This window comes from Chroicocephalus ridibundus, chromosome 3 (assembly GCF_963924245.1).
Source record: "Chroicocephalus ridibundus chromosome 3, bChrRid1.1, whole genome shotgun sequence".
In the NCBI taxonomy this organism is placed as follows: domain Eukaryota; kingdom Metazoa; phylum Chordata; class Aves; order Charadriiformes; family Laridae; genus Chroicocephalus; species Chroicocephalus ridibundus.
In genome coordinates, this window is record NC_086286.1 from 94,472,634 (window position 1) to 94,492,544 (window position 19,911).

Genomic DNA, 19,911 nt, shown 5'->3' on the forward strand with positions numbered 1-19,911 from the left:
TCAAATAAAGTGCAATCTGCAGACTTGCTTTCTTTGGCAGTTCCTCAGAATACCGTGAATATTCTGTGTTGTTATTTGGCAATGCCTTTGTGTACAGTATATCTGACAGAAAACGCCTGTAGACTAAAATCCCAGCCAGTGCATCCTCCAAGGTAGTATCCGGAGGTTATATTTCTCAATCTCCCTAACTGATCTCTTTTCAGTAGCAACAGAAGTCAAAACAGCACCAAACATTTCATGTATCTGTCCCATTTCTCAAAGACATGTCTGAAAGACGTGTTTTCCCTCTACGGCACTTGATTCCCACCGAAAAAGCCAAGAAATTTGTGAGTGAAATAGGTGAACCTTTCAGAAATTTGAAAAGAAGTTTAAAATGTGTAGTAAAGATTAAAAGCTTTACTTCAGACAGTGACATGAAATGAAGCTGTTTCCATGATTCAGAACAGTGCTGGACCAACGTAAGTTCCCACCCACAGGTCACGAAAACCAGACAGAGAGACCATCTTGCACAAGAACTGTGTGCTACCACAGGGCCACAGGTCGCTCCCATTTCTTCCTGAATCTGAGACATCGGAGGTGATTAAAAAGACAGGAAGGGGAAAGCAGCACTAATGAGATTCCCAACAGTTTCCTCAATGCAATAGTTTATTTAGCATGGGCCCAAACGCTGAGTTATCATCAGTGCACTGACTGTGATCTCAGTGAGCCATGGCAATAAGGAATTTCAAGAAAAAGAGGTTTTCTAAAGACCATATCCATCTTACCTGGATTTTGCCTTTATTTAGTTTCTTTAAAATGCAGCTTCTTCCTCCAGTTGAAGTGGGAGCCAGTTCCGAACTACTTCTTGCTCATGTAGATGAAATTGGGGAAAGGAGGAAGAATTCGCCAGCTGTGATCCCAATGCCCCGATCAAACAATTTTCTAACCACTCCCTCAGCGTGTGTTACTGGCCTGTCATGTGTCTGTGAACCTGAAAGGTTCAGAATAACCTTCAGAATAAAACAAAGATCAATTGTGAAGGAGCAAAGGCGAAACATCCAATTGCAGTCACCAGCTGGTGTAGTGTGATGACTGTTTTCTCCTGGAGTAGGCTGGGAGGAAAGGCTAGTCTTCAAGGGTGGAAGAACGTCTTTACTGAGCCAGGAAAGAGAATATGACTTGCCATTCTTCCTTTGACAGACAAAGGTCTTAAGAGCTCTTGCATAGCAGGTGCCCTCATTCAGACTCCATCCACTTGTAGTCATCCCAGAAATCAAAGTAATTTGTTCATTTTCATAAGGATCATCATTGTCCTTGGCCAAAAGAATGTTTTCTGAACGCTGCTTCTTTTGTTCCACACACAGAGCGCAAGTTACACTGCCTGTGCTGGCAAAACGATGGAAAGTTCATCCTGTTAGTTTATACGCTAACAAACAAACGAAACTCAATGGGACCTAACCCATTTTATTAAGCACTTCATCTTTTAGCCCATGAACTAAAATTTTAGGTTTTTAGTGACACACTCTAAAATAAGTATCAGAGTTACCTGTAAAGGCATGGAAAGGCTCATGTTCTGTAGGAAGCATCCAGTTGGGGCAGTATAAGAACTTAAACTTGCGGATCTGCACACCTGAGAGGGGCCTCTTGGCTTGGAAGATCAGCGTATTAGAGTAACCACACTTGTCTCATGTTGTCCAGCATGAGCAAAAGGGCAAGAGCTCTGTGTTGTCCAGCAGGACATCACTCCATAAGTAACTGTCTTAACAGCTGGAGACCAGCACTTCTGCAGCATCACTGGGGCTGATGGCCCCAGGCTGGGCTGAAATGGCATCCTGGGACACAGGCATGGTGTGGAGGCCCCAGTGGGAGTTTGGCACGGACCGTCAGGCCTAGCACTGCCCTCAGGTCTCTGAAATACTATTTTCTGCTCATACACTATTTTACAATATTTATTTAGTTTGGGAAATCTTCAAATGGTCGTCATTGGGGCTACTGCTTCACCAGGATGGATGGTAAAATTGTGCAAAACATGTCCCTTATGAGCCCTATATGGGCTGTTCCTCCTGAGACTGGAGATATGCTGTGAGGGACAATGGCTGCTGACATTGGAAGATGACTCAATGCAACACGGTCTTGCTGGAGGGGATGGACAAGAGTGAGTGTTGTCACTAAATAAAAATGACAATGAAGCCTCTACTGAAAAAGAGAAGTGGAATAAATTAAAACCAAGGCATTAGGCCTGGTAATAGTTGGACTACAGACACTGGAACAGATGTAAAATTTAAGAAAATCCACAGTTTTGTTCACAAATCCTCATGCTCCTATTTAAGGCAACGCTATTTACTGCTGCTCTTTGAGATCTACTGGGGAAAAAATGATGAAAATTGTAGCTGATGATCTCCAGGAATATAAAAACAGAAAGTAAGAGGCCTACACTTTTAAATAGATGTAGTCATCATTCCTTTCTGGCAGAAGATACACAGATACAATTTCTGCATATGCTAAAAATGCAGCCATTTGAAGCCGAAGGTGATTGAAATTTTTTTCAAAAGGGTGTATGTTGAGAAATGTGAATAACAATTGCTGTGTCCTGCTTTATACACTAGTATACAGAAATAGTAACTAGAAATGGAGAATGAATAAGAGCTACAGACAGTTATTTATAAATAGATATTTTAGGCAATTCTCTCGGGAATTAAGCTCTAGATGGAAAGACACTTAAAGGAGACACAGACAATAATATTTCAGCCAAGCAGTGGCTTCGTCAGAGGCAATATTACATATTTGCTGAAAGAAAACTTTTCTTCAACAATCCTGCATGAGAGAATTCAATCAGATGTTTGACTCTGACTCAGTTCATCTGCGCTATGTCTCAACTTCAGTCTAACTGCATTACTCAGACTTTCAACTTATAATTTTAAATTCCTGCCTTAAACGAAAAGATTCTCCTTTCGCATTTCTGAATCTTACTATGACTCCTATTCAAAGCTGGATGGGTAATATTACAGCCATATATGGCTAGCTATCACAAGAACAGCTTTTCCTATTTTCTGCATAGTAATACCGTGCATTTTTAATGGATCTAGCTTGTGTTTTAGAGTAAATGAAGAGTTCATGATGTCTCAAAGAAAAGCATATTATCTGTCCCTTCTTAGAAGTACTTCTAAGATGGCCTTATAAAATATGGTTGGATTCAATGTTAAGTTAGAGATGGTAGAGAGGAAAAAGCATCTGTATGGGTATATGCAAGGACAGTTTCATTTCAGATCAAGGTATAGATCTTACCCAGAAGTGCTCAGCAAAGACAGAGCTCCTTTATTTTTATTCCCTTCTAACAGTCTTTATTAGAATTTCTGCATGCATTGTAATGCTTCACAAATGTAGGTAAGAAAGTCCAGTCAACTGTGCTTTCAGAACCCTAACAGATCAAAATAGCTTATATTTCCCATGTAGAATGACTTTTTTTCGCTCACTTTGCATTCTGTGTAAACAGAGTGAATAGAATGAAGTACATTATGATAAAATGTGTTTTGTGATTCATAAGATGTATATTCACTGTCATGTCTTGGTGTGATACGTATTTCATTTATTTAATCTATTTTGCTTTTGCAGTTTTAAGAATGGCTACAGCTAGATCATCTGGGAAGTTCTCACTGTAATACCAATAGAGTATGACATTTTGTTCCAGTTTAAACTTCACTCAGCTTTATCTGCTACATCTGATTTTATTCTTGCGATTCTTTCCCTGGGATCATCACTTACACAAAATGCTGCAAAATTATACATATTTCTAAAGCTGCATGAATCAATTCAGCTTTGGCAGTCAAAATTTACAACCAACTTTTCTCACTTTCTTAGCATGTAGTGTTTTGGCACATCCCATTGGGCTATGATTATCCTGTAACATTAGTAGCGCTGTGCGTTGTACTTTGGGAAAAGCCACATCGCAGTGTGGTGGAAATTCCACTGGAGGAAGAACTAGTTCCTTCCAAACCAATTGGGTTTTGCCTTTAATAAACTCTTTAGATATGGATCAGTATGGAATTTCATGAGTTGTGGCCAGATTTTCAATAAGTCTCAGTAATCTGAGTTAAGCCTTTTTTTTTTTTTTTTTTTTTTCCAGAAAGTTCAACTTCTGTTTAGGCACTGAGTCTAGTTCTAGTTCAGATGTAAACCATCTTTTTAAAGGAGGGTGGTTAGCCGCACTGTGAAGGTGCTGATCCCTAGCTAGCAAGATCTTCTGAAAGGATGCACTTTTTGCTGTGGTTCAATGCCACACTAGCGTATCCAGATAGCTCCTGAGTTGGAGGTGGCTTGTAACAACCCATCTTCAAATGCAGGTAGGGTTTACATTTGCTTGTCTTGAAACAACTACGTGGCCTTAATCTAAATGAGATGGTCATGTTTTCAAGAATGTCTAGTGTGTAAGAATTCATTGTCTGTCTGCAGTGAACATGAATATAGAAGATAGTGTCAGAGAAAAGTAGGAGGAAAAAAAATGTTAGCCGGTGTCCTTAGCACCCAAAGTGCATAGACTACAGGCCAGACGAGAGCATGGAACAGGTTCAGCGTGGCAGCTCAAGGGAGGTGGTGGGATGGCATTTCCAGGAGTAGGGGGAAGAAAAAGGAAACAGAAGGAAAACCAGAGCTGCACCCAGGTACTGCTCAGCTATAATGCAACCTGGGAATCCCTATGGGTTCCCTGTAGGATCAGCTATTTACCGTTCATAGATATAGTAAGTTCATTCACTTTAGACCATGAACCCATACTGTATAGTGACCCAGAGCTTTCCATGAGGAAGCAGTATGTACCTACTGAAAGGTAGACAGTCAAGTCAATATCATCTTTGGGTGGGTGAATTTGTATCTCACAACTAAATATGCTACTAATAGAGTATAAAAATAAAATGCAGAATGATTTTCTTGTGGGCTCTTTTTAGAGTAGAAACTAAATAATGCTCCAAGGAGAAAGAAAGTAGAGAAAAGTATTGTCTCTCCCATATTAAAAATATCCATCCATCTTTCCTAATAGGTAGGACACACAAAAGGCACATCTGCTAAAAATATCTGCCACTGAACAGAAGCATATGAGCTAGGTTATATAAAAGCCTAATTGTTTTAACAAATGATGAATAAAACAAAATTAGTTTTGTAATTCCTACAAGTCTTTCTGTCATCATATATATTTAAATGAAATGTAGGTAGTTGCACAAGGGCAAATGCCTTCTTTCTCTTGCACTTTAAAAACATTTAAATTTTCATAGGTTTCTTCCTATCCAACCATGACTTTATGGTTATTGAAAAATGAGTCAAATCTTGGTGGTGCTTTCTGCCAGCTTATTACAGATTGATCATTCTTCACTCACTCCTCACCTCCACATTTTTCTGGAGTAGACCAGTATGGGTGACATTGTAGCGAGTGTCTGCTATAGGCTGCCTGACTGGGAAAAACAAGTGGATGAGGTCTTCTACAGACAGCTAAAAGTAGCCTCATGTTTACAGGCCCTGGTCCTCATGGGAACCTTAACCATTGAGATAACTTTCGGGGGGACGACACTGCAGGACATAAGCAATCCAGGAGGTTCCTGGGTTGTATTGATAGAGAAGTCAACAAGAAGACACGGTCTGCTGGATCTCAGAAACAAGGAAGGGCTCATTGGAGATGTGAAGGCCAAAGGCAGCCTTGGCTGTAGTGACTGTAAGATGGTGGAGTTTAAGATTCTGATAGGAGGGAGGATGGTAAAAAGCAAGCTCATAACCATGGACTGCAGGAGAGCAGATTTTGACCTCTTCAGGAATCTGCATTCCATGGGATAAAGTGCTAGGGGCAAGAGGGGTCCAAGAAATCTGATTGATATTCAAGGATCACATCCTCCAAGCTTAGGAACAGTCCGTCCCAATGAGCAGGATGTCAAGCAAAGATGCCAGGAGGCCTGCATGGATGAACAAGGAGCTCTTGGCAAAACTCAGACATAAAAAGTGTGTTTTCACTGTGAAGGTGACTGAACACTGGTACAGGTTGTCCAGAGAGGCTGAGGAGTCTCCATCCTTGGAGACACATTCAAAAACTGTCTGGAGGTAGTCCTGGGCAGCTGGCTTTAGGTGGCCCTGACTGAGCAGGGAGATAGGACAAGATGACCTCCAGAGGTCCCTTCTAGCCTCAACAGTTCCGTGATTCTGTGACTCAGTAATTGGCTCTTCCTTAATTCCTTCAATGCAAAATGGATCGTACCTGCATGCAAAACACTTGGGCAAGTGTAATAAAATGAATGTAATTTGAATTTCTGGCACAATTTCTTATGCTGTAAAAATAGTTGTTGGGATGAAGCATGAAGATGTCATTAGCAGTGTTTTATGATCTCCTCAGATTTTGAGGTCTTGCCAGTCTAGCCTTCCCCCGCAGCTCCCACTGCAAACTTATCTCAAAGAAATGTTGAGTATCCATCATTAGCACAGCAAGTTTCCAAGTATTGTGACATGAGTCATGTAAATTTATGCAGTCACTGTCAAAGCATTTAAAATAGAGGCTTATTTTCAAAAGTGACTCCTTAGAGAGGGCAATATTTTTATGTAAACAAATGACAAAGCACTAAATAGAGGCTGCAGTTTTGGAAGAGGATGGGAGCCCGATGTGTGCAGAGGTGGCTTCTGAGCATCTCTGCTGTGTCCTCCATGACCTAGTGGTGTACTACGGCCAGCATAATTTCCCACCCCGGGTCACCCAGCACGTCATAGCTCTGATCCCACATATGGCAGAATTATGTGCTTTCTCTCAGAGGCCAACTCCTACCATGGTTTGAAAAACTGCAGTTCTGAGCTGCTTTCAGGCAGACCTGAATTTGGACCTGAACAGTCACTTGGTTTATGTGTAGAATTGAAAATTAAGGCAACTAATCCTATGGAAAAATTTTTAGGGAAAGAGCTGTCCCAGGACTGATGAAGGGCAATGCTACGGGAAGGTCATAATATAGCAGATTTCTGACTGTGCTCGTCTAATTCCTGCTCTTAACCTTTTCTTGGCATCTTGTAAAATAAATAATGGCAGTCAGCATGGGAAACAAGATTTTTATAAGACCTCTTTTTAGACTAAAAAAGTGAGGCAATAATGATTTCAGCTCTTTCTGTCCCATTTTGTTCTCCTCCCTCATTATAAGGGACTAAAAGCAATGGAGGACCAACCTTCTTGCTCGCTGAAATGCTCTGCTTTTAAATTAATTATTAGCTGCCACCCAGTGAAAGCTTTGGAACATGAACCATGGTGCTAACTGGAACACCAGTGACTGATCCAAGAGGGAACCTTATCCATTAAAAGAGGTGTTTGTTAGAGGAGTATCCTCTCAATGGCAACGATCTGGGGAAGATCACTGACAGCTGTCTTTCAGTGGTTTGTCACTCTGTGGCAGATTATTGTTCAGATGCAACCTACTATTTTGACATTATCGCTGACTTGTTCTTTCTGGAGAAGTAGCTTCAGGCTTGGTTTCAGTCAGAGCTTGGTTTATTGCCAGGATCTATCACAAACACAACCACAAAGCTTCAGGGAGGGATGAATTATATGTCTTTATTTAAATGGACCCCCTTAGTTCTGCTACATTCAACATACTGTCAACAAACCGTTCTTCCTTCAGAAGATAAACCAGCAGTTCACATCACTGCCAGGAGGACTATCCATGCCCCATAGCTCTTTCTAGCTATGCTGCTCTTCAGGAAAAATGCTGAAATACGTTGTGTCAGCTGGTGGGAAACACTGCCTTCAGATCTTTGATGAATAGAGGAGAGCCTTGATTCCTTGTTTTCATTTTTTCCCCTGGGGTTATTCAACATGCCAAGTCTAAAATTAATGCTCATGATGCTCTTAAAGCAGAATGAAACCCTGGCACTGAAGGCTTTTATGGGCTGTGATGTCATGCCTAGAGACAAGTTTGTTTATGTGGTTGAAAGTGGACTTACTGGGTTTTCCCATTGCTTTTTGCTTGCCCATGCCAGTACAGTCTGTTCTTGCAGAGGGCTGGATTCCTACAAAATACTTTTGAAAAGAAAAACAAACATTATCTTTTATATCTGTAGACATCTTCTCTTTCGATCTTTTACTTATCATCTTAACCTTTCTGATGTGATATCATAATCCTCCTTGGCACTAATCCAGTATTTCTCTGGATTGGTCAGTGGTCTGGATTGCTCAGTGTTGTAACTGCAACTGGAAAACCAGGTTGATTCTTGTATTTTCCTATCCTGTTCTTATTTTTGCATCCCTGAAGAGCTCAAAAAATTTGTTTTGGATGCGTTCAGATTTATGATAAACACTTTGATTACAAATTTGGATAGTTTAAAAATTTGATTTTGGGATGCTACTTCAGCTCATGTGTTTTGGAAATGCATGAACTGAAAGACTGCCCTACCTTCAAACGCAGCAGCAGACTCGTAAGAGGAAGGACACAATATGCTGGTTTCATGGCACAACCTTTGGCTGGAGGAGGACTTAGACCACTCTTATAGAAGGAGGATTTTGACATGTGTGTGGATATCAGTTTGCAGCTCAGCTGTTGTTCCTCACTGTACCTTTTCCCTAATTTGGTTAGGTGAGATGGATTTGTGTCTTTGAGCCTGTTTGAAGTATACCTTAGAATCATAGAATCAGAATCATTTAGGTTGGAAAAGACCCTTGGGATCATCGAGTCCAACCATCAACTCCACTCTACAAAGTTCTCCCTTACACCATATCCCTTAACACCACACCTAAACGAGTCTTAAACACATTCAGGGATGGTGACTCCACCACCTCCCTGGGCAGCCTATTCCAGTGTCTGACCACTCTTTCTGTGACGGATTTTTTCCTAATGTCCAGCCTAAACCTACCCTGCTGCAGCTTGAACCCATTCCCTCTTGTTCTATCACTAATTACCTGTGAGAAGAGACCAGCACCAACCTCTCTACAATGGCCTTTCAAGTAGTTGTAGAGAGCGATGAGGTCTCCCCTCAGCCTCCTCTTCCTCAAACTAAACAGTCCCAGCTCCTTCAATTGCTCCTCATAAGATTTATTCTCCAGGCCCTTCGCCAGCTTCGTTGCCCTCCTCTGCACTCGCTCCAGCCTTGCACAAAGGCACTGCAGTAAGTCATGTCGGTGTCGTGACCTGTGTTGTGGAAGGACATCCGCACTAACACTGTTCAGGGCCAGTCCAGAGAGGGGTAAAGTGGAAATAAATCTGGGCTCTAAAACTGCTTGCGAAGCATTGTAAGGTTAGCCAGAGCTCAACCAGGTCAGGCATAACCAAAGCAGTGCCAGGCTAGTGGGGCCAGCACATCGCAGACTTAAAGAACCTGCACACGTACACGCACACAGACACACAGATGTTTGTTTCGCAGTAGGATCTGCTCAATTTGTGTCTTACCTAGGCTGACTAGCAGAGAAACTCATCCTTGCCCTGAGTAACTGCTGACGTGTTCTGAGCCTCCATGCCCCACTCCTGCAGCGAGAGCCAGGTCTTCCTCAGCAGGGAGAGGTGGCAATGGCGAGAGGTGGCACAAGTGGCTGCGTGTCCAGTGCCCGGCTCCCAGGGCTTCGAAGTGTCCACATGGCTAGGCATGCAGGGAAGGGAGCTCATCTCCTCTGGTCCAGGTGTCCTGAGGTGCTATGTGGAGACTGGGTCTAGGCAAGCTCTTCTATCACTATTAAAAACCATGATAATTTTACAATTTTGGCAACCTAACAATAATTTTTATCAGGAAAAACAATCAATGACTCCCACTACAGATTGGCATAAATAATTTATTTTTTATACACAAACAAAAATATTGTGTTTGTGGCTTCTGGGGTAAAGTCTCATGCTAATTTCCCTGTCAATTCTGTTTGCTGCAAAGTTTCATAAATGGATCAGCATTTCTATAAACTCACATCTTCATAGTGGGAATCTTGTTTCAAAGCTTTTCTGTTTGTTTGTTCTGATGCACATTATAGATACTGTATTATATTTACTGAACATTTACTACTTACTGGTTTGTCATTTTGGGTGTGGTGACTCACAGTTGCTGTCTATGCTTCTTCGGAAGTTTGCTATGAAGAAGGAAACTGTGCTAAAGCACTTGGGTCTTTATTTTGGACCACGAATTGGAAAAGATTTGCAGAGGCAATATGTATGTGCTACTACGTGGAGAAAAAGCAGCAAAAGACAGCATGTATGTTCTAGACCCATGAAGTATTCTGGGTCCAGAGAGAATAGAAGTCAACCAGAAGTCTTTCCATTGACTGTACTGGATTTTGGATTAAGTTTTGTGTATGTAAGTGGCGTCCAAAGGTCTGAGCTGTTCACAAATGGTCCATGTCTGTTGTAGTTACTGGGAAATGCAGGGAATGGGCCAGAGCTCAAAGCTTCAGCTTTTTCAATTCCAAGTCACACAGACAAAAAGAAAGATGCCATTATCCAACCTGCTGCAGTCCTCCAGAGCGCTGAGTTTCCCTGTGATCCAACTCCTCAGCTATTAAAAAAGTAACAAAAATTTTGCTGGCTAGAAGTACGTTGGGCAGGAACTGGTGAATCTCAGCAAAGGGGACGAGTCATTCTGAAAATGGTCATAAATATAGTTGGGCTGGAAATTAGGAATACAGAGACTTTCTGAAGTTTCAGTATATAATATAATATAAGTAAACCCATAAATGCAGTGAGTTTTGAGATGAAGATTGCTAAGCGTAGGGAGGGGAATCTTATGGGAGCATTCCAATCCTGGCAAAGTTGCTAGCCACAGACTGCCTTAGGAAGAGATTACGTGGTACAGTGTCTGCCATTGTGGGGACTAGGTTCAATGAATAAATACACTACAATAAAAGCTCAGAAGACTAAAGTATGCAGGTATTGAGGGAGCTGCAAAAACTCACAGGATAGGTTTCTATGTACCCTGCATTAGCTACTGAAATAATCTATTCAAGTGCAACATAATATACTACACTGAAGAACTAGCATGGGTCTCAAATTAAGAGTTACGTCTCATGTTGACTTTATGTACAATATTTAAGAAATAGAGTGCTTTGAACTTGAATTTCCCATCTTCCCATAGGAAAAAAAAAAGACCTGGAGAATTCTGTTCACTGGAGCAAACCAGACTATTGGCAAAATATTTGCAGAGAACCTTTAAATCCACAGATGGAAAAGGCCTGCAGAAATCACTGCATAAAAAATAACCAAAAGAATTAAGAAGTTGTTGATCTTTTCTTGAGAAATGGTGGTCTAGAGGACAGCTGTTTGCTATACTTGAAACTAGTTCTATGTGCGTAATCCCGAGGAGGATACACTTCCAACTCCAGGTGAGCATAATCAATGGCACAGTTAAGTAGGATGTAAACTGCCTTCAGCATTTGTTACCTCTTACTCATGTTAGCTAAGAAAATAAAATCGCTTCTGCCAATGCTTCGGTTATTGCCAAGAGGTCTAGTGTGTATAAGAAACAGGAGGGAGAAGTTGGGAAACTTGTTGCTTCTTGCTTATAAGAGCCCCAAAAGAGATTATGAATTGCTTTCTTCAAAGGGAGTCCTATTATCTGACCTGGTTTATCAATCTCAGCTTCAGGAACACAGAAACAATTTCCAGCTTTACTGCACCTTTCCAAATATGACAGAAGAGTTTAAAGCATGGGTTGTGACCACTGTCTGTTGCTGCTGAGAGGAGTGCTAGACATTGTGTACAAACAGCTGGACACACCACAGAGGGCAATGTCTGTTTGACAATTATTCATTGTTCAGGGAATTGAAGGAGAACTCTCCAAAAGCGTAGCTGGCTGTCATCACTATTTGATTAAATCCTGCAAAGTAAAATTGGAGATAAACTAAATTATGTGGTTTTGTATTTGTGCTGGGTGCTCTTTATATCTAACAAGCACCCAGATTTTGAGAAAATATGGTAAAATAAGATCAGAATGAAACACTTTGACTTCAGATTTGCAAAACTGCCATGAGAAAAGTAGCACTGAAGGAGAATATGCCTTACAGTCACAGAAAATCTATTCATCCCTTCTTCCATCAGTGGTGACAACAACAGACAGACACTTACTGGTTAAAATAAAAGGTGACTCACACAGGCAGTGTGGGTGAGTAAAACTTTGCAAGACTGCCTTTCATATTTGACCAGTGTAATGATTATGTTGCAGACCTTTTATGGATGATTTGGAGTATATGTGAGCATAGAATGCATGTGGGGGTGAGAAACAGTTTTTTTTTCCCACATACAAACCCTAACCACATGAATCTCAAATGAGACTTAAAGCCATAGTTCAAAGCAAGCCCAGTTGCACTGGGCTGAGCCATTTTTAGTGTGCAGAAAGAGCAGGAAACAGGAGCTTGTGCCCTTTTCGGAGTCATTTTAGGACACCATAAGGCCTAAGAGAATGGAAGTAGAGGAACTGCTGTCTTTTCCTAATCAGAAAGGCTGTTGCCCATGATCAGGTTCTGCCCGTACACTCCAGCCCAGTAGGCACAATTGCACAAACCAGATAGATGGAGTTTGTACAAATTAACGTCCAGTAAATGGTAGTACTTTGAGTCTTCTTGCATGAGAGGCATAGTTTTCAACAGTGTGAAGTCAAATCCAATCTTGTGTTCTCAGCCTTGGATGTTGATTTTCAGTCAAGGCAGTCCCCTGGGGTCAGGATTTTCTTCCCATGTGTCATACAAAGAGTTAGAAGAGCTTCATTGGACACTGGCTAACTGCAGCGGTATGTGCAACCTTAGAGCTTTTCCTGGGAGTCGAGGGGCCAAATCAACTATGCAGAGGTCAGCTTGGTGGCATTTCTCATTCTGAAGCCCAACATGGTCTTCCCTCAGATGCATACTACAGTCCCTTGGCAGGGTCCTTTTACATTCTCACTCAGAAGAGCTTCTTTATTGCTCGAGTGTGACTCTTGCTGTACATCAGATTAAAATTTCCTATTTTCTTGAGCACAGCTATCATGAAACTTTTTTGCTACGTAGGCCAGGATATTGTTGTTGTTGTTGCTGCCCCTCGTCTCTATCAATTACACAACCAACTAAAAAAGTAGAGTTTAATATGTGCTCATGTGTTTGTCCCTTTCTGAATAATTGCTGAGACCTTGTGACGTGGTGAACAGGCAGGAAGCCCCTCTTCTCAACATGCAGCAGGCCGTGATGGGTGTGTGAGCTTTTCTTCCAGGTGTTAACATGCCTTGAGCACTATCCTGATTTCTGGGTGGTGCTGCCTCCTTTGGCACTGTCTAGAGGAGTTACCAAACCTGTAGAGACAGAGTGACCTTGTGACATGGCTGCTCAGGATGCAGCCTTGTTTTTGTGACCTTGGTTGAGCAGGTGGTGCAGCTAGGTCTGGCACACATTGACATTCCTGGGAGAAAACATCAGGCTTGCCTGAGACCTCCCTGTGGCTTTTCTGGTCCTGTGCTCTGCATGTGCTGCCACTGGACCTACAGAAAAAGTATGCTTCATAATAAGTCTGTCCTCCTTTTAACTTTCACATCTCTTGGTACACCTTCTGACTTGATTCTCTTCCCTACCACAGATTTTCTTGGGGCTATTTCTCCTGTCACTCCCCTTCCCCCTGCCTTTCCCTTTTCCTTGTGGATACAATCTAAATTTCTCCACAGCTTTAGGGACCGGAGGAAGTTTCTAATTCATCTGATCCCTGCACTCCTGTTGTCTAGCTGTTGTGAAAGAAGAGTTTGGTGTAGCCAGGGTTGAGTGTGGAGAGAGAGAAGGAGAGAACACCGCGGCTGATGCATGAGGCACTGGCTATGGGACAGAGAAAAGGCATACACTGATTTATTCCTGCCAGTAGTTATTGCCCTCTCTTTGGGTTCTCTATAGGTACCAGCACCTCCTTCTGCCATATGACCTGCCCTTCCACTTCTTCATGGGCAGGAGCAGCAGACAAATAGTTGTCCATTTGGGGTAAAAAATTATTTTTGCTTATTCTTCACAGCATTATTCTTTCTTTGATACATTCACGCCCCTGAGGTCCTAATCATGTGAAAACCAGAACAGAAGGAAGGCAAGGAGGTCTGGAGCACTAGCTTCAACCACCCCCAAACCTTGGGGATGTTTTTCTCTAACTATGCACAGACATGCAATTGGAGTTGCCTAAAATCACGATGACACTTTGAAATGAAGGGTATTTGGCTCCTAAATCTACATCTAACTCAATCTGCAGTGTTAAGTTCCTTTCAAAAATGTGTCCTGTTTAATAGTTAGATTTTGAATTTCCTGTTCTAGATGTATCACTTCCACAACCTATTAGTTACAGAATTACAATCCAAAGTGTATTTTTTAAACTTAATTGAATTTATTTTTGGAAGCTCTCTGGAGATATACCAACAAGAAAGAGGCAATTAGTCAGTAGAAGCAAAACTTCATACGCATGGCAGCATTTTCAGTAATTCCTTTCTGCTATACAAATCACATCATCACTGCTGGGGTTTTCCTGGCTATATTTCTTAATTTCTGAAACCATGTAGTTTAAGATACCTTTGGAATGGAAATAATTATAATATATTGTCCTTGTGACATTTTCTTATGTTGAAATGAGTTGGGGCCCTTGCAGGGATGATCCAGCTAATCCCTCTTTCCAAAGCAGGGCACCACTAGAAGTCACTTGACGGCATCTGGAGTGGATTGCCTGAAGGAAATGTAGGCAATCTTTGGATGTCTGGCTTTTGTCAATACCACTGTACACATTTAATGACGATATGATGCAAGAAAAGTCCTGCTTTCCTGCTCAGCCTTGTGATCTCAAGGTCTGCAAGCAAGTTTCTTAATGCTACTGTGAGACTGGACTGTTTAATCTGTCGTGTAAGCAATTTAAGGATTTCCATTGCCCTTCTCTCCTGCCAGCAACTGGAAGCATAGTCAGGACCACAGAGTCATAAAGAGTCTTAGGACATGTGCACTAAAACCCATCAATTCTAAGGTTGGCATGTGGCACTGGGTTTTTTGTACATGCCAGAACACTAATGCTTGCAGAGCAGGTGCTTACTATTCGATAATTTCCTGCACCTCCTTTTTTGCTACCCAAAACCAAAGGAATAAATAGGGCTGCTATTCTTGGCAAATCTGGGTCATATTAAACACAAACTTGTGGCTACTTTCAGCATGTAAGAGTCAAGACAACACACAGCAAAGGGGTTTTTCCTCCCCATTTTTAATATAAGCCTCAAATCAGAGCCACTAAGTAAGGACCCTGAGGCCTAGTTTTGTGTATTCAAAATTCTGCTTTGGTTAGTACATTAGTGCTTTTAAAATATTGGTTAGTTCTGCTGACAGCTGCAGACTGTGACTTCCATGAGGCTACTTTGAAGTTTGTTGCATGGATTTGTAGGACCTCATCAGATGTTCCTCCTTAGCTTGCAACAAGGCTGCTTCTCTGCAGGAGGGTGAGCCAGGGCTCAGCCCTCAGCCCGCTCCACTCCTTTGTTTGCTCCACTCCTCAGCCAGGAGCTCCACTCCTTTAGTTACTCCACTGTATTTTTGGCAGTCCAGTCGACTCTCCAGGTAGGGTAAACAGTTTTGAGGAATTGCTGCCCCAGGTGCAATTAAGCAATGCACCGGTGTCCTTGGGAGCAGAAAGGCCCAGCAGTCATTCTTCAATTCCTGCTACCTCTTGTCTCTAGACTGCCCACCAGCAAGGTCAGCTGTTGGGGGGGAATGTGTAGCTGGGAAGTCATGTAAGTTGGAAGAAGGGATCCATCAACTAAGCCTTTTTCTTAACAGAAATTTAAGCCATACAGAGCCATTATTCAAGATAGCTGGTGGGACACAGAAAAGGGTTAGATTTCCTCCTTTGTGATTTTAGCTTGGCTTCATATGAGCATACTACAGTATTTTAGCACCTAACCTAAAAGTGGCATGCCAAATATCCTGGCTTCTAATTTGGAATGCTTCTGCAAGTGTTATTTCCCTTGTCCTCTCTAATTGCACTGAGAAGCAGCTGTATCATCCATTTATTGCCAGCATGTCAGCTCTAAACAATACAGTATAAGTCATCGCCATCCTCCTATCACATATTTATGAGAAGCATCTTCATGCAATTTCCCAAGTTGCTCTTCTCACAAGAGAAGAATCTTCTCATATTTATTAAAAAATTCAATAACTACACATATGTTAACATATGCCTGTTCTATAGCACCTGAGAAGCTGAACACTAATTGGCGATATGCTGAGAGAGTTGCCTATCAGACTAAGTTATGCAGATCTAACTATTGTCTCTTTTTATACAAAAATTGGCTCAATTTTTGGTTCTGCAATTGTGCAGTGCACAAGGGTCCCGGACCACGACTGACACACAGAAGCATCACTGCAAAGCAAATAATCAATAAAGATCAATAGTGACAATTACGCCTATTCTGTGAGCCTAAGAGAGTTCTCCAGTGACAGGGAATGAGGTGTGTAACCCATCCTGGGCGCTGTGCAGGGTAGAAAAGGGAGATTAATCTAACATCTGGATTTAACATGGATTTATATAAGCTGTGGCAGATAGGGCACATGTTCTTTGGAAAAGGTGAGATAAAAGTGATGTGAAAATCCAGCAGGTGAGACATATTTCTGTTTAACAGAAACAGGTATCAAACAGGACCCTTGAGATATTTGGGGAATTTGTAGAATTGCATAGACATCTTTTAAATTAAAATTTCAGTCCTGTGTCTTAAAAAAAACTGTCATGTTCTCTCTCTCTCCACACTGAAATATACATACACACGTGCACACTATATTTTTTTATATGAGTATATATGTGTGTATACATATACACTGAAATGACCTTTTATTTTAAGACAAACAACAGATAATTAACAAAATCTTTTAGCTGCTGAGCTAAGGAATTCTTGTAAAATTGCAGTTATTGTTCAAACACAAAATTATCACAGGATGTGGTTTTCAAAAGGCAGCGAGGGATAAGGGTTGACCATCCTGAAGTAGGGTTCTCCTTTTGCATGGTACTTTACATTCTACTTTTAAAAAGTAGTCTCCCTGGGTTTCTGGCCAAAAGTTCATCACAAAAGCAACACAAAACTACATAAACTGTCACATTATCACCACCTGGCGCTGCTGTTTTGCGTGATTACGTAGGTTGAAACCTAGAAGCAGCTCACAGTGTTATTGTTCAGATCACCTCCTGCAGGCTAACGGATGTTACCCAGTAACTAACCTATGTTCATGACCCATCATTTATTGAAGTACTTCTCCATAGGCAGATCAATTTAATTAAAAAGCAAAGCAGCTTAAAAAAGAAAACAAAAGGTCCCAGCAGTTGGAAATTAAAGCCAAGTAAACCCAGGTGGCAGTACTGACAGTGAAGGTAAATTAACTATTAAAATGCTGTAACTAAGGATGTGAAATCTGTGACAATTTAAATCCTTAAATAAAAGCTGTTGTGCCCTTTGAAAAGATATCACCTGGTTCTGAGACTCACTCAATGAATACCCATGAGCAAAATAGATAGATAGTCATTAGAGAAGAAGGGGTAAATGGGTCTCTCTGTCCCAGCCCAGATTTTCCAAGTTCCTTGGTAAACTGCAAGGTAAGTTGGAGCTATTACATTTGCTATGAGTATTTTTTTCGCATCTCATGGCACCTAATCTGCACTTGCAGTCACCCATATGATCTAGGGATGGGGCACAGAGAGGAATGTGTGACATACAGTTAGTTAATATCTAATGCCTCCCACGTGATGTGCCCTGATGTGGAAGGATAATGGACTTGAGAGACCATCTGAGTGGGAAAAAAGTTCAAGCTCCTGCGTCAGAGAGAGAGAGAGAGACGGCTCACCATATCTTCTGCAAGGGTGGTAGGCTAGCCTGTTTTCTGCATGTGAATCCAGAGGGCTGCCCCAGGGGTCCCTCTGGAGTTTGTGCAGTTCCTTCACAAAGGCCTGAGATTACATCCAAAGGGCTGTGTTACACGTGGGGACTTGCTTTCCCCAAATGGTGATCTCTATAAGGAAGGAAGGGAGACCCCTTCCTCCAATGACCTCTTTGTTGCGTTTCACGTTACTACTTTCAGCCCCTCCTCTCCTGTACAGAAGGATTCTGGGGTTACTGGATGAAAACTAGCTTTTAGGAATACTTCTTTTGGCAACTCATTTCACTTCTAAGCAAATAGCTCGAGATGGCAGAGTTTTCCACTTTCATTAACTCTGCTCCCTCTCCAGCAGTGCGTTGCTGACAAGCGTAAGTGCTCTCATTGTTAAGAGCAATTGTTCGGTCTGCGTCCATATTGTTCAAACAATGTCTGTATTGTTAGGAGCAACATTGTTCAGAGCAAGCAAATATTGCATTGGCTCCAGAGGAAGTCTGGAAAACGCTATTGTGGAGAAAACTGCATTTTTACATGTGTCCAGTGTTTCTGTCTCATTTCAAGTTTGGTTTACCATGATGAGTCATCGTGGTGGCGTAAGGAAGTGGAGGAGCCAAATACATGCCTCTTGCTACAGACGTTTCTCTGTTAACATCCCCATTTGGACATTTGCTGCATACATGCAGGCTCTGAACCTTGTCCGCAGGGAGCGGCTGAGCAGCCTTACTCTCTGGCTACCGCAAAATCTCACCCAGTCAGACGTACGGCACGTCTGCCAGCACACCTACACACAGAAGGAAGGCCCAAAAAAGATGGATTCCCTTGGGTTTCCTTAGGAATGTAGTTGTAGAAGATTGATATAGGAAGCTGTGGCTTAAATAGAAGTGGTGTGAGGAGTAAAGGCAATGTTGTGGTTGTGGTTCAGCACTAATTTAGCTCCTCTGCTGCTCCCTGAGTAACTTCGAGCAAGTCACGTAGGATCTCCAGCCTTGGCTGTCCATCTGTACGTTGAGTCAATACTTCTCCTTTCTTAAACTTTGTCAAGACCTGGTGTCTGAAATAATGGGGCCTGATGTAAGACAGAAGTGATCTCACGTAATTATACAGATGTCTGCAAGTTATTTAACTGTGTGATTTAAAGGAATATGCTATTTGAATGTGTTTTAATCAGCTACAAAATGCTCTATTCAGCATGCTATATAAGCACAATGACATTCGGATGAAAAATGGGCCAATTTAAAATATACTAAAAATAACAATATATAAGCAAGTCACATAGCATGACTTTTAGAGGATCAAAATAGCAATGAACAGAATAACCATTGCATTTTTAAAACTACCACGTAAAATTTGGTCACTTTGGCTGTCTATCAGCAAATAACACAAAATGAGGTTTATATGTGAACATCCTCTTCTACAAGTTGCTTCAAAATGTTAAACTCTTAACGTCCTCAACTTGTTGAGCTGACTGGTGCAAAAGAAAATAATCGGCCTTTGGGTGTCTTCAACAGACCAGTAGATTTTGATCTGAAGTTAATATTAGCATGTTCTGTTGCTGTAGTCAATATACAAGTTACAGTAGGATCACTGGCCAAGGTAGGAACAGCCATGTCAACTCAAATCAGGTGTCTGCCTAGCCCAATATCCTTTTGCAACAGGCAAGGGGAAGCCTAGAGGGCAACCATGTGAGATATTTCCCCCAAGTGCTCTTCTGCCCTCCAGCTATTTCAGCTCAGGAAATTTCCTGAGACAGATATCATACTGAACCATAGTAATTTGAAGACTTTGTTCTGAAATAAGGCTGCCAACAGAGCAGGGTACATACATACAATGTGGATCCAGCAGTTTAGGGATTTTTGGAGGTGGATGTACATCTGCTCAATAGTCTTCTCTATGCTGTTCCAGATGTCTGCTTGGCTTCCAAACTCTCCATCCTCTATTGCTATGTGGGTTTTGCTCCCAGCTCATACTGGCATTAACAATGACGGTAGTTTAAGCAAATGTACATACACTGCAGATAACTCTAAGACTGACACTTATAAAAACCTGACCAACAACAACGCCTCAAGGATAAACCATCAGAATACCATACAGAACAGTAAAGAAAAAATCATTTCCTACTCTGAGAACAATTT